Source organism: Vombatus ursinus, unplaced genomic scaffold, assembly GCF_900497805.2.
Source record: "Vombatus ursinus unplaced genomic scaffold, bare-nosed wombat genome assembly UNPS02005459.1, whole genome shotgun sequence".
Classification (NCBI taxonomy): Eukaryota; Metazoa; Chordata; class Mammalia; order Diprotodontia; family Vombatidae; genus Vombatus; species Vombatus ursinus.
Window position 1 is genome coordinate 14,128,202 of NW_020945237.1, and position 15,421 is coordinate 14,143,622.

Sequence of the window (15,421 nt, forward strand, 5' to 3'; positions counted from 1 at the left end):
ATTCTGATGGATCTCTGCTGCCCTGATGTCTCAGAGTCAACCTACTGTGGCCAACGCACTGTATTAGGCACAGAAGATACAGACCCAAAATGAAATAGTCCCTGCCCTCAAGGAGCTTTTATCCTACTGGGGAAATACAACATTTAAACCAATAAATAGCTATTACATAATTTTGAGAGGGAGATAGTATTAGCAGCTAGAAGGATAGAATTCAAACTAATTGACTCCACTCATGGAAAAATGACGATTCCTTTGTTTCCCCTACTGATCTGGATTTCTCTGTTTCAAAAAATCTTAGGCAAATACATAGCTCAGGGTAGTGGCTTCACCAGTAACTAACGAGTTAGCAGTGTGACCTTTTCCAAGCTGAGGCATCCAAAATAGATTATTGCATCCAGGGGGTCTTTTGAGAATTGCTAATATCTGTAGAAGGCTTTCTGGTTTGCCATTATCTCACTTGGTCCTTAAACAACTCTGTCGGGAACTTGCTGTTATATCCATATTTTACATCTCAGGAAATTGAAGATCAGAGGGATTAGGTGACTTGACCTTGCTCACACAGCTAGGAAATGCCAGAAGCAGAATTTGAATCTGGATCTTCTGACTCCAAGTCCATCAACATATTTGGTATTCCACACTGTCTCTCAATGTGAAACTCAAACCTCAAGTGAGAAATTTACCAACATTAATATAGTAAACATAAAGTTATCCACTATGGTAGTCATTGTCCAGGAAGAAGAATAATGGTAATCACATTCAAACTAACCAAATCAGGGATCAATCCTGTGACATCGGCAGAAAAATAGGATCCCAACTGAAGGGTATATGCTGTCTTGCAGGGGTCTTTCTTCCTTAGAAAAATGTCTGTAGTATGGATAGTTAGGCGCTAAAACCTTCCAAGATGGTCTGCCAACCCTAACCTACTTCCCCAAGGAGATTTGATACTATATATGATATATATGTATGTATGTATATGTATATGTGTGTATGTATGTGTGTATGTGTATATATGTATATATACACATACATACACACACACACATTATATATATATATAAACACATATGCCATCATCTGTGCATATATCTTCATAATGGCAAGGAAGACTGGAAGAAAAGAAAGATGATGCTGGTCTGGAAGAATTCCTCATCAGAGTGCTACATCTGGACAAGTCATAATGACCAGCTTGGCTCTTTCTAACTTCAATGCTTGATACATAGTAGGGACTTGATAAATGTTGTTGAATAAGGCTCATAGAGAAGATATGATTTGCCCAGGATCACACAGTGGAATAGCCAGATTCAGAATTCCTGTTTTCTGAAACTCCTAATAGGGCTCTTCCCACTGCCTGGACTTTGGTTAGCAACAAGTTTGACTAACAAGAAATAATCTACATCATAAAACTATGTCATAATTGTAGGTATAATATACTTCAGAGTATATCATTTCCTGTCTGATTGACTTAGGTACCATGTCCTATCTTATTCAGTCATTCTATGCTGCATGCTTAAGGAAATATCTAGATATATATATCTACCATACAGACAACATCTATAGATAGATATAGCTTCAAGCATGCAACACGGAATGACTGAATAAGACTGAACCTACTACCTAAGTCTACTGTATTATGTTAGTATTAGTATCTATTCTATAGATATCATCTATAGGGTAGATATAGATAGATATAAATATATTCTCAAGCATGAAGCATAGAATGATTGAATAAGATGCAGCTATATAGTGATTAAGATAAATACAGATATTAATATCTATATAAACATAGATATTAATTAAAGATAAATATTAAGATAAATATATATTAATATCTATGTAGATACAGATAAATATATGTGTATATACACACATTTGGACATATGCATATATTTGTGTCTGTCTTTGCATAGCATAACACATTTGTGGAACAGTATCTTATAATATGGGGCAGCTAGGTGGCAGAGTGGATATAGTGCCTTGCCTGGAAGACTCATCTTCATGAGTTCAAATCTGGCCTCAGACACTTACTAGTTGTGTGATCCCAGGCAAATCATTTAACCCAGTTTTCTTAAGTGTCTTCATCTGTAAAAATGAGCTGGAGAAGGAAATGGCAAACCACTCCAGTATTTTTGCCAAGAAAACCCCAAATGGGGTCATGAAGAGTCAGACATGACTGAAACAACTGAACAACAACACACTTATGATAGGATCTATGATCCAATGCTGGAAGACACCTCATAGGCCATTTAGATCAACTGCCTTATTTTATAGATGTGGAAACTGAGTCCCTTGGAAGTTAGACAACTTGCCAAAGTCACACAAGTAGTAAATATCAGAGAAAGAAAGACTCATCAGACTGGACTTGAATTCTTCAAGAAGACTTACAAAGAGTGGCATTGTTCCCTTCTTGTGGAGCTCCAGGGAAGACTGCTCCTTGGCAGCTTTTCTTCCTCGGCCTAGTCCTCAGACTCCAGACCCAATGCTCTTTCCACTGTAGCCCACAGACTCCAGCACCTAACCCAGTGCCTGGCACATAGTTGGTAATTAATAAATATTTGTTGGTTGTCTGATTGGCTATACTGTAAAAGTGTCATTACGGGAGCCATCCCCAAACTGCTGCCTGCAGTTCAAGTGTAAGGTGATATTTGAATACTCGTAGACCTTTGCAAAGTTGCATTGTTGGGCTGGTTCTTCTAGGGTGAAGGCACATTGATAGCCAGCAGCCCACACTCTAGGCATAAGACATGAGTTTTCAGTTTGAACTTTGTCACCAAACCCAGGAAGAAATGTCTCTCCAAACAGTACACAAGGATGCATTGTTGAGCTGATACTATGCATGACATGTTGCCATTGAAAGATTCCGGGTGTACTACATTCTTTTCCTAGATTGCTGGAAACGGAATATATAGGCAGCTAATTCTAAGCCAGGCGGGAGGAATTCTGATGGTTATCATCATTTAAAAAAATTATTCACACACTTTTGCAGCAAATAAGAAAACAGGTGACAATCCAATTTTAAAGATCTCAAGACTCATTGGCTGGAAGGGACTTCTCTACCAAGAAGAATTACATCCAATTGTATTGCCCCCTTCTTGAGGCTAGTGAGGGAAGACTGCTCCTCAAGTAACTTTTCTTCTTAACCTCAGCTAGGGTTTGCCAATACTGTCTGTCTGAAAGTCCCTCCTCAGGCCTTAACTAAATTACCATGACCTATTTGTCTCTCTTTTGTCACTAGCTGGAGTGGGAAATGAAAAATGACTCAGTGAAATTGTCAGGCTGAAAATAAATTAGGCTGCAGGAAGGTACAGATTAAGACTACTTCTCCAGGCTATATATGCTCATGACTGTACTAGTCACTGGGGCAAACGACAGCATGGATGGAGCTGATGATGTTTCTTGCAAGCTGCTGGATGTTTTTAAAAACTGATGTGCAAAGTGGATTGAAAAATAAGTGTAGATCCAGAGAAATTTGTATTGATATCTTTTGTTTTTATATCACCCGCCCTTCCAAATCTGACCCTCCTCTCTTCCCAGCCCAGAGATTCTTCCCTTGTAACAAAGAACAAGAGAAGAGAAAGCAGTACAGGGAAACTAACCAATGTATCCACAAAGACTGAATAATTACATGCAGTTTTGCACCCATAATCCCCCACCTCTGAAAGGAGGGGAGGAGGGTACATTTTCTCTGCTCTCCAGGGCCAAGCCTGATCATTATAATTACACAGCTTTAAATTTCGTTTTCAAGTGTAACAGTTATTATATAAGGAAAAACATTTAAAATTCTTTGCCATCCACATTAGGGTGGCTTTTTCTCTCCCTCCTCTCTCAATCTCTCTCAAATGGTATAAGGCATAGCTAACAAAACCATAACAAAAGGGTTTGTTTTTTTTTTTGGAGGAAATGTCTACCAGTCAGCAGACCAGTTTTTTTCCAAATTTTCTCTTTGATGTGGAAGATGGACGCAGACTCTCAAGTACTCTACTTCTAATGGAAGGCCCACTGGACCTGGAGTCAGCAAGACCTGAGTTCAAATTAGGCTTCAGATACTTACTATCTGACACTGGGCAAGTAGTTCATCTCTGCCTGCCTCCATTTCCTTATTTGAAATTGATAATACCCCCATCCCAGGGTTGTTGTGAGGGGGCAAATGAGATAATATTTTGTAAATGGCTTTGCAAACCTTAAGGTATTATATAAATATTAGATACTATGATTAATAATGATACAATGAATTAATTATGAGATTGTGCAGATATTATGTAGATTGCAAGCCATTTATGCCCGCCCCCTCCCATGGGACTCTTGACTGTTTCCTCTCCAAAGGTCACCCACCAGGGTCCACATCACCTGATGTAGGCCTTCCTTTGCAAATATTAAAGAGCTACATAAATGTTAGCTATTATTGTTATTATAACACAGGAAACTATTGTCGTTAAAAATATGGAGCACAGGGCTAACATGGTACAAAAGCAGCAAAATGAAGTCAGCCGGAGATGTATGTAAATCAAGCTTTTAGCTAAAGGCCTGAAGTCTAATAGTTACTTTACCCCAAAATCCTACATGAGAAAGAGTTCGAGGCACATTCTTCACTGCTGTACCTTTAAACCTGCCTCAAAAGCAAGTGGCTCTTGGCTATCATAGGTAAGCTGTCAACAGAAACCCACAAATGGAACGCTCAAAATGCAAATTTATCCTTCTTTAGGCAAATTTATGCCAACCCAAGACATCCTATTCCCCTCCCCCTTTTAACATTAGGATGCATGAAAAATATGAATAAGGTCACAAGAAAGAGTTCATTGTCTATATAAAGAATGGCTTTAACGAAAGAATAAAAGAGGAGAAACCCCATATACATTGGCATTTCTAGTAAGGCAAACCTGCCTGAACCGACAATCATATTTTCTTAAACCATGACATGGACTATAGATGCAGGACCACTGAAAGTGTTAGCAGTCCTAAGGCTCATATGATTGGCCTGGGTGAGGATGCCTCTGGAGCTGTGACAGGGTTCTCTGGACAATGAAACTGCAAGCAGTATATGCAAATGTGTCCTTTTCCCCATTACTGAAAGTGACCTTTATTATTAGATTGTAATAGCAACATTAATTTCTGAGTTAATATTGCTTATTGGCCTAAAGGGAGGCAGGAAAGGCTATTGGCAAGCTTCCACCCCTGGAATTGGGATCACTTAAGGCTTCCCCACTTTCCCTGCCCTCACATTACAAGTGACAATGAGATGTCAGGGTCGATGCCTAACCTGCATGTGCCTCGTTTTCTCTGCTTGAAAATTAGGGAGCGCCATCCTCCCAGGATGACTATCGCATAACATTTCATTTTTTCACTTTTTCTAAGTGCCTTAACACACATGTAAGATTTGGGAGGGTAGGAGAAAATTGTCAAATGAGATTATAAGGTAATATATATACATTATATAATATATTGATTATGCGTACATGTGTATGCACACACACGTACACAGATGTGCATGCACACACACACACACACATATATACACTCATACATATGTCCATGCATATATACAGGTATATATGTGTGTTGTATATGTGTATATATATATAGTATGCATATCACATATATACACATATTGGTAGAGTTATATATGTATGTGCATATATGTGCATATGTATACATGTATGTGTTCACACACAGCTACACACGCACATACATATGCACACATGTATATATTTACACGTGTGTGATATATGGTATATATGTATGTAGATATAAACACGTACATGCATATACACACGCACACATATATGTACCAATATCTCTAAATACCTGGGGATGTGTAGGATGCCAGACTCAGTTTAGGGTTGGACCCCGATTTACTGGGCAATTGGCACACATTGCTTAATAAATCGATACACTTGGAAGTTCAAACCTTTGTCTCCTGAGTCATTTCATCTTTCACCTGCCACAATATTTGCCTATGACAATGATTATAAAGTATAGTGAAAAGCTAGTCTCCCTAGCTAAAGCAGTTGCCTTCCTGCCATAACAAAATCTGGGAAACACAGAGATCTGATTTTCATGGTGGAACGGGCCAAGGCAACGGGCTTTGGGGGAAGGGGAGAGTGGGTTGGAAAGGGAGACCTGTGGGTGTAGATAAATCACTCCAGCTATCTATCTGCAGCTGCAAGGGACTTAACTGCAGTTTAACTGGCCTTTCATAGTCATTTTTGTGATTTATATGAACAGTGATAACACCTTAGGCTTTCAATGCCCTTTAAAATAAATTTACCAGTCAGTTTTTTCAAAGTCTACCTTAAGAATCTGAGGGAAAGGAAAAAAAAAAAGACAAATGGTAGCATATAAAGAGACAAAGGAAAGTTAGCATGTACTGACAAGTAACATCTAGACAGTGACAAAGCAAGGGGATGGATTGAATGTGAACACATTTCTAGGGAATTCTGGCTCCCAAAGGCAAAGCAAAACAAAAAACAGTGATTGAATTTAAAGAGAGAGTATGCAAAGCCCCTGATTGCAGGGGCCTTCAGATCAAGCCCACAAGCCCACTGGGTCATTTGGGGTTGCCTGGACCCCAGCTGGAAGGCTGGCCCCCTCTCACCAGCCACCCCACCATGACTTACATTTTTATGTGACCCATAACTATTTCTGGAGCCCCATTGATGCAAAATTCCCCAATGCAGTCCTATTCCAGACACCTTCAGTCAAGAAACCAGCAATGAAATCAAGTTAACATTTGTACAAATAACACTCACTTTCCAAAAACCAGACCAAACTGAAGTTGTTAGGCCTAATGACAGCTCACTAGCTAAGGGAAGCTATAGAGTAACCTTGTTAAAATATTATTCTATATGAATGATGCATTGAGTTCCCACACAGGTAAGCTCTGGGTGGCTCTGTCTCCAATTTGTAATCCTTACGTTTAAAAAGTGAAAACATTTAATTACTTAAAAAGAAATCCTATTATTTCAGATTTCATGCATGATGTATTCCTTATACCAGGGTCAAGGAATTATGGAGGCAAAGTGAGATCCGGTGATAAGTTTGCCTTTGAAAAGGATCTGATGTATGTTCAAATGGCCTAGCATAATTGATCAGGAAAGGGTCTGTGACAGCAGATTGGGGAGTGTTTAAAGGAAAGTAAATACAGTGAACCCCATGTGACTGACACCCAGATGAGGTAATGTCTGACTTCTCTACCTTGGTTTAGCTCAGAGCACAAAAAATACTCTGCAAATGTGAAGGTTTAAAAAGGTATGTGTGTAAATGAAAGGCCTATTTTGTTAAAAAAAAAAAAAAACAATAAAAAAATCCTCTAACATTTCCAGAAAAAATGGCCAAATTCCAGGTAATGAATGGAGAATAAGGGGACGTGAGTGGAACTTGGGGAAATGCAAGATTTTCTTATCTTATTCCATCTCTTCTGCCACAAATAAATACTGATAAGGGCTGTGCTGAGTACAAAGACGAAGGGGACAGAAGCTCTGAGGTAAGCTTTTAGTGAATGAAGGAAAGGCTAGACTCAAGTGAAAGTGCTTTGTGTTGGCAAAGGCAAGGCCTTCCCATTAATCCAGAACAAATGGGAAATGGAGTATTCTGGTCAAGTCGATTACTGTGGTTCATCAAATACCACACATGCACTGCCAATTTTTAAAGAAGAAAAATATGAAGTGTAAAACTCACTTAGTAGCAACTGACTATAATTTAACGGATAGAACAATAGGCTGAGAATCTTACAGCAGCAGTTCTTAAGTTGGGATCTTTTCAATGTGTGCTTTTTTAAATCAAATATTTTGATACCTGCATTTCAATATAATTGGTCTTCTTTGTAATCCTGTACATGCTACTTTATGCCTTTAAAAATATTCTGAGAAGGGTACATCCATAGGCTGACCGCCAAAGGAGTCTATGACACCTACACACACACAAAAGATTAAGAACTCTTGGTCAAAGGCGGGGTGGAAAGAATAATGGATTTGAAGTCAGAAGACTTGGGTTTGAATCCCAACTCTGATAGGTGTGAGCTGTATGATCTGGAGCAAGTCCCTTACCCTATCTCAGTATCAGTTTCCTTACTGGTAGGATAAAGGGATTGAACAAATGACCTCTATGGTCCAGCAACTAAATTTTGATTCAAAGTCTTCTTTGATGATCGATCAATAAATCAATAAACATTTATTAAGTGTCAGGCACAGTGCTAAGTGCTGGGGATACAAAAAGAGGTAAAAGACAGTCCCTGCCCTCAAGGAGCTTACAATCTAATAGGGAAAATAATATACAAACAGACATAGACATATACAAAGCAAGGCATATACAGGATAAATAGGAGACAATTAACAGAGGAAAGGCACTAGAATTAAGAGGGGCTGGGGAAGGCTTCCTATAGCATGTGAGGTTTTAGTTGGGACTTAAAGGAAACCAAGCCAAACACGAGATAGAGAACTTTATGAAACGCAAAATGGATAATTTTGATTACATTAAATTAAATAGGTTTTGCACAAACAAAGCCAATGTAACCAAGATTAGAAGAGAAGCAGAAAGCTGGGAAACAATTTTTATGGCCAGTGTCTGTGACAAAGGCCTCATTTCTAAAATATATAGAGAACTGAGTCAAATTTATAAGAATACAAGTCATTCCCCAATTGATAAATGGTCAAAGGATTTGAACAGGCAGTTCTCAGATGAAGAAATTAAAGCCACCTATAGTCATACGAAAAAATGCTCTCGATCACTATTGATTAGAGAAATGCAAATTAAAACAGCTCTGAGGTACCACATCATACCTATCAGATTGGCTAACATGACAAAACAGGAAAATGATAAATGTTGGAGAAGACGTGGGAAAATTGGAACACTAATGCATTGTTGGTGGAGTTGTGAACTTATCCAACCATTCTGGAGAGCAATTTGGAATTATGCCCAAAGGGCTATAAAACTGTGCATACGCTTTGACTCAGCAATAGCACTATTAGGTCTGTATCCCGAAGAGATCATAAGAAAGGGAAAAGGACCCACATGTACAAAAATATTTATAGCATCTCTTTTGTGGTGGCAAAGAATTGGAAATTGAAGGAATGCCCATCGATTGGCTGAATAAGTTGTGGTATATGAATGTAATGGAATGCTATTGTTCCATAAGAAATAATGAACAGGTGGATTTCTGAAAAACTTGAAAAGACTTCCATGAACTGATGCTGAGTGAAGTGAGCAGAACCCGGAGAACATTATATACAGTAACAGCAATATTGTGCAATGACCAATCAGAAGTGCAATGATCTAAGACAATTCCAAAAGACTCATGATGGAAAATACTATCCACATCCGGAGGAAAAAACTATGCAGTCTGAATGGGGATTGAAGCATACTATTTTCTCTCTTTTTTTCTTGTGGTTTTCCCCTTTTGCTCCAATTCGTCTTTCACAACATGACTAATGTGGACATATGTTAACAAAAAATAGGAAGCCAGGGAGGTCAGTAGGAAGTTTGGTATAATCAGTGATCTCAATGTCCTTTTCCTATTTTTAAGCATCAAAAAACTTAAGACAGCTCAGATTGGAGTTGTTTTGATTATGAACCATTCCATTTAAAAAATATTTTCTTCTAGTTTTGTATCGGTTTTGGTCTTTGCTCTAACCCATTTGTAGTCTGACTATAGAACTGATTCAAGAATGACTCAATAAGTAAAGAGCTATATCCTGTCTGTTAAAAGATAATCAAGTTCATTTTTTGTGATGTCCTTTGCCATTCCCCGTGTTCAATGTCTTTTGATTATGTTCTTAAAGAAGGTGATATATAGACATAAAGTTTTTGAATAGCCTACACATTTTTGATCTCTCTTATTCTTGAACCATATTCATCAGTATGTCTTCCTCACCTGTTCCTATCCTTGCAACTGAGTCACCAAGCATAAGCTGATTTAACTGGGAGGGCCTTATTTAATTCTTCATAGAGCTGCTTGGCCTGTACATGCCCTACCTGCAACAGATGTTAGTGCATAAGCTGCAATTATTTCCATGGTGGTACTTTGGCTCCTAATCACCAAGAGTATAACAATATGAGGTCATCAAATATCCCATGGAATCATGTTTGTTACTGCCTTTGGACTCACAATAACATCATCTCAGACAGTTATAGATTTGAAGCTGGAAGTCCAATCCGATCCAATCATTTCATTTGACAGATGAAGAAACTGAGGCTCAGAAAGTGGTGCAGTGGACAGAGCACTGGATCTGGAGTCAGGAAGACCTTAATTCCAATTTGGCCTCATATATTTGTTAGCTGCATGACCCTGGGCAAATTACTTAACCTCTGCCTGCTTCAGTTTTCGCACCTATAAAATGGGGATAATACTAGCACCTACCTCCCAGGGCTTTTGTGAGAAGAAAATGAAGCAGTATTTGGAAAGTGCTACATACATTATTATCATCATCATCATCATCATCATCATCATCATCATCATCATCATCACTCAGGGTAACAAAGCTAGATGAATGAGATAGAATTTGAACTCAGGTCTTCTTGACTTCAGTGCCAGTGTCCAACCCGCTACATCATGGTGTCTCTCCTTTATTTGCTATTCCAGGGAGAACCTGAAAGCCACCCTCCCATTTATTTGACTGTTAGCTACCTTCTGTCTTTTGCTTTCATTTAGAGTGAGAATGTCAAGATTGATGTGTTTCACTTCCCCTCCAGTGCCCTCTCCACTCATCTGGTCACTGGATGAGGATCTCACATTTAGAGTATCATCAACTAAATTCATATTTATAGATGGTCTAAACTTTGTGTGTTTCTTAGCCCCTTCTGCCCCCTTGTGTACCCTCTGCCATTGGCCCTTCGAAGCAGGAGGGGGGCCCTGCAGGACAGAAGGGCATTTTGCATTGTCACCAACTTGCCTGCTTACTGGTGATAAGCTTCTCTGTACATAGCTAAAATAACAACTAGTAATCATAACAACAACATTTACATGGCACTTACACTCTGCCGGGAACTGTGCTAAATGCTTTTATGATTATTATCTCATTTGACCCTTCCAACCACCCTCAGAGGTTGGTGCTATTATTTATCCCCATTTTACAGGTGAAGAAACTGAGGCAAACAGGTTAAGCGACTTGCCCACGGTCACACAACCAGCAAGTGCCTGAGGCTGGATTTGAACTCAGATCTTCCTGATTCCAGGTCCAGTGCTGTATACGTTACCTCGTTGTCCTCCCAACCACAAGCAGAGGATGGCCCTTGAAAAATATGCACAGTTGATGTCAGGTAGCAAAGGGACTTAAAGATCAGGATTTAGTTCTGAAACTGGGATGCCATGGGAGGTTTAATGTGATCAGAGCTGTGCATTGGGAAGAATCCTCTGGTGGCTTTGTAGTGGATGGACGTTTCGAAATGGCACAGAACAGAGGCAGGAAACGCAGTAGGCAATTACACCAGTGTTAGGGAGAATTGATCTGGGCCTGAGCCGAGACTAGCTGGGAAGGAAAGAAGATGGGGGAAGGGAGCAAGCATGTATTAAGCACTTACTGTGTGTAGGTAGCACACCTACTAAATACCTACACTGTGCTAAGTTCCTTTTGTCTGGAGTCAGGAAGATCTGACTTCAAATCCTGCCTCAAACACTTTCAAGCTAGGTGGACAGAGTGCCAGGCCTGAAGTCCGGAAGACTCACCTTTCTGAGTTCAAATCTGGCCTCAGACACTTCTTAGCTGTGTGACCCTGGGCAAGTCACTTAACCCCGTTTGCCTCAAATGAGCTAGAGAGGGAAATGGCAAACCACTCCAGTTATCTTCATCAAGAAAACCCCAAATGGGGTCACAAAGAGTCAGACACAACTGAAACAAGTAAACAACAACCAACGGCTTTTATGACCATGGGCAAAATCACTTTACCACTGCTTGCCTCAATTTCCTCAACTGTAAAACAGGGATAATAAGGTGATTTTGAGGATTCAGTGAGATAATACATGTAAAGTACTTAGCACAGTGCTTGGCACTAGAAAGTACAATATAAATGTAAGTACAATATAATTATTCCCTTCCCCTTTCCCAGTAGAAGAAGAAAGGGGGTGGCAGGTTTGAGAGATATTGCAGAGTACTTCCTCAGGCAACTTATTCCCCTTCGTCTTTTGATCCCTAGGCCAACCTCTCCCTTTCAGGAGAAGTCTTAGATAATCTCCTTCTTTTCATCATAACCCCCCTCCCCATTCCCACGCTTCCCCCTCCCCCTCCCACCTTCCTAGAGTGGACATCCCCTCCCCACAAACAATTCCCTTAAATAAAGCAGCTCCTTAAACCCAACTCCTGCACAAAGCCTTCCCTGCCTAATTAGTAAAGCGGCCCAAGGGCCCCAGGCCCCACTCAGTTTTCGAGGGGGCTCTTTGACTTTCCCGGCTTTCTAACAACAAAACACAGAACTACCCTTTAGTTTGTTCACATCTCGACTCATTAATCCCTAAAGTGGCCTCAGTCATTTACTCTTCCTTTATGCCTCACCTGTATCAGAACTATCTTTAATTAGAAGCTTTAAAGCTTTTATATTAAATTAATTTACAATATATGAATTTTTAATTATACACTTGTAGGGGGCATTCTCTTTAATTGATTGCCTGGCACATAGTAGACTCTTAATAAATGCATATTGACTAAGTGACCCTAGGTAATGCCTACCACATGGTCAGTAAATAAAAATAAGGTCTCTTGATGGTGAAAATTAAGAGAATCCATGGTTTTCCCCTTTTGTTCTGATTCTCCTTTAACAACATGACTAATGTGGAAATATGCTTAATGTGATCATACATGTATAGCCTATATCAGATTGCTGCCCTCTTGGGGAGGGGAAAGGAGGGGGGTTCAAGGGAGTAAGGGGGTAGGGGAAAGGGAGAGGGGGGAAGAAGGGGGAAGGGATGGGGAGAGGGAGGGAGAGAGAAAAAATTTGCAACTCAAAATCTTATAAAAGTGAATGTTGAAAACTATCTTTACATTTTGTTGGAAAAAAATACTATTAACTGAAAGGGGGGAGAAGAAAATCAAGAGAATCTTGACATTAGGACAAATAAAATAATACTCTAAGTACAGAGCTCATTTCTACTTATGTCTGAGATACTCTTAGGGAGAAGGGGGTAAAGAGTGAATATCATATTAGCTAAAGCTATGAATTATGGAGGCATGGGGCTATTTTACCAGTCTGTCTTAAGCACACATTATTTTAATTCCTTCTCAGACTGTGTGAAGAGGCTCACTTTTTTTTCCTTGTGAAAGTGAAATCATTATTAATAATCTGACAATCTTTCCTATACCTTTTAAAAATTATGATTGAGTTATGAGATATGATCTACAATTCAAGAAATCCCTCATAGCTAGAAATTTGTTACTTTAGTTTTCAGGTTGAATGTATATATAGCTAGAAAAGAAATCTAAGCCAGAGAATTTGTCTTTAGAAACATGGATTAAATAGTGTCTTACCTGGAAGCTGGATTGAATCCCATTTGCAAAATTGCTTCTTACACCATGATGTTTTTCCTGGAGCCTGCTCTTCCTAGCTGGATTTGTAAGCAGGCCTTGCAGGAACATCTCCGGTAGGCCTCCTAAGGCAGAAGTCCTCGGAAAGCCGTGTTGTAGAGAAGGCACAGGGGAGCTGGCACTAGGCATGTGCACCCGCTTCCATGCCTAGTTTGGTTTCAAGAGCTTAGTTTGCTGGGGTGCTGCTGTCTCTCTAAGGAAAGCCCGGTCTGTCAGCTGGATTTGGGAAGCAGATAGGAGGCTAATTTCGTCCTCCTTCTGTTCACAGTTCAGGTGTTTCTACAGATTAGAGGTAGTGAAACTGCTGGTTTTCAAACTGTAAGAGTTTCCAAATAAGGAAGGACATTAGCTGACTGGTTATGAAGTGAATGGGGATATGACATGAGGAAGCAATTTCTGATGAATTGATGAGTCCAGACAGACTAGCCCTGGTTCCAGCTTCAGATGATAAATTTCCCTGAATTTTTGTCCTCTCTTTCAGCAACTTCAGTTGAAACTGTCTATTTTAGTGAAAAGATTTCTCTGGGGATATCATAGGACCTTATTCCCCCAGGAAATATATAATAGGCCATGGAAGTGTGGAAGGAAACAAGCATTTCCTAATCATCTCTTACTTGGTCCTCATAACAACCCTGGGAGGTAGGTGCTATTATTATCCCCATTCCATAGTTGGGGCAACTGGGGACACACAGCTAATAAATATCTGAGGCCAGATTTGAATTCAGGTCTTCCTGACTTCAGTCAATGTTCCTCATTGGATATAAGTTACTGACCTTTCCAAGTCCATCAGAACATCGCACAAAGTCAACCTAAGTAAGCAAAAATTTGCATCGATGACCTATGATTTTGTAGATTCAGAAAATCTCTCATTGCTTAGATAGCTTCAACTCCATCTGTAATTTATTTTTTTTTTAGAGAATTGCCTGAGGTTTAGAGAGTTAAGTGGCTTCTCCATGGTGATAAAGCTAGTAAATTTCAGAGGCAGGATCTGAACCCATTTCCCCAACACCCACTGTGCTATATTGCTTCTCAGAAAAAGAGTTAAAGGTAAAAAAAAATTAATAGTTTAAAACTAAGTTTGAATTCAGTTGAATATTGGACTTTAGAATTTAGGTAAAGATCAATCACAATCACTTTTTTTCACTTTGGAAGGTCATTTCTGAGAATTTGAGTATCTTTATTCAACTTTGCACAGTAAGGGTTACATTCGAATTTGAGACTATAACATCCTCTCCTTACCATGTGATTAGTTCTTCATCTTAATTCCCCCTTGCCATGCTAAAGCTCTTTGACTAACTTCCAAAAGCTAGAAAGAAAAGATAAAGGGATGAGCTCTATAGTTATAAAGAAGAGAACTCTACTTTCCACTTTAGACCTATGATTCCATTCTCATCTTTGGTTTGCAGAAGGTTAGCTAAAACCATTGCAGAAAGATGTTCCTTTTGGGAAGTTAAGAAAATAATTAGAACATACAGGATAGTGTGTAATTAACAGAGTTGTTGTGAAAAGGATAGGTAGCCACTCAGGAATCAACATGTATGGTGGGTGTTGTGTGTACATACACATGTAAAAAGGGAAGCTTTTAAATGTTATTTTTATAGGGGCATTTTTTAATATCAGAAAAGTCTGCCTTTCCTTCCACATAAATATTTTATAATGTCAAATTGCTTATGCCTAGGCTATAGGGAGATCAAAGACAGGCACTAACATACAGAAGATATAATTTTCAGACCTTCTCTTAGGTGTATGGGTTACTTGTTCAGCCTCTGGTCACTGGTAACCTGGTGCCTTGGTAATCAGACTCCCAGGCAACAGTACAGACATTGTCAATTCAGCTCCTCAAAGAGGTGGTGAATGGCCAAGATTCATTGTCATACTTCGGAAATTTGATTTTTTTCCCTTTTGGTCAAACTAGATAA

General features: G+C 39.3%; 1 long non-coding RNA gene across 1 annotated transcript in view; it reads right to left on the reverse strand.

Annotated features, from left to right (window-relative positions):
• Nucleotides 1-13,688, reverse strand: part of LOC114032513 — a 28,824-nt gene extending 15,136 nt beyond the window's left edge. Inside the window, exon 1 of the long non-coding RNA XR_003567846.1 lies at nucleotides 13,446-13,688. This is a non-coding gene — a long non-coding RNA (uncharacterized LOC114032513). The remainder of the gene's footprint in view (nucleotides 1-13,445) is intronic.
• Between the last annotated feature and the right edge of the window lie 1,733 nt (nucleotides 13,689-15,421).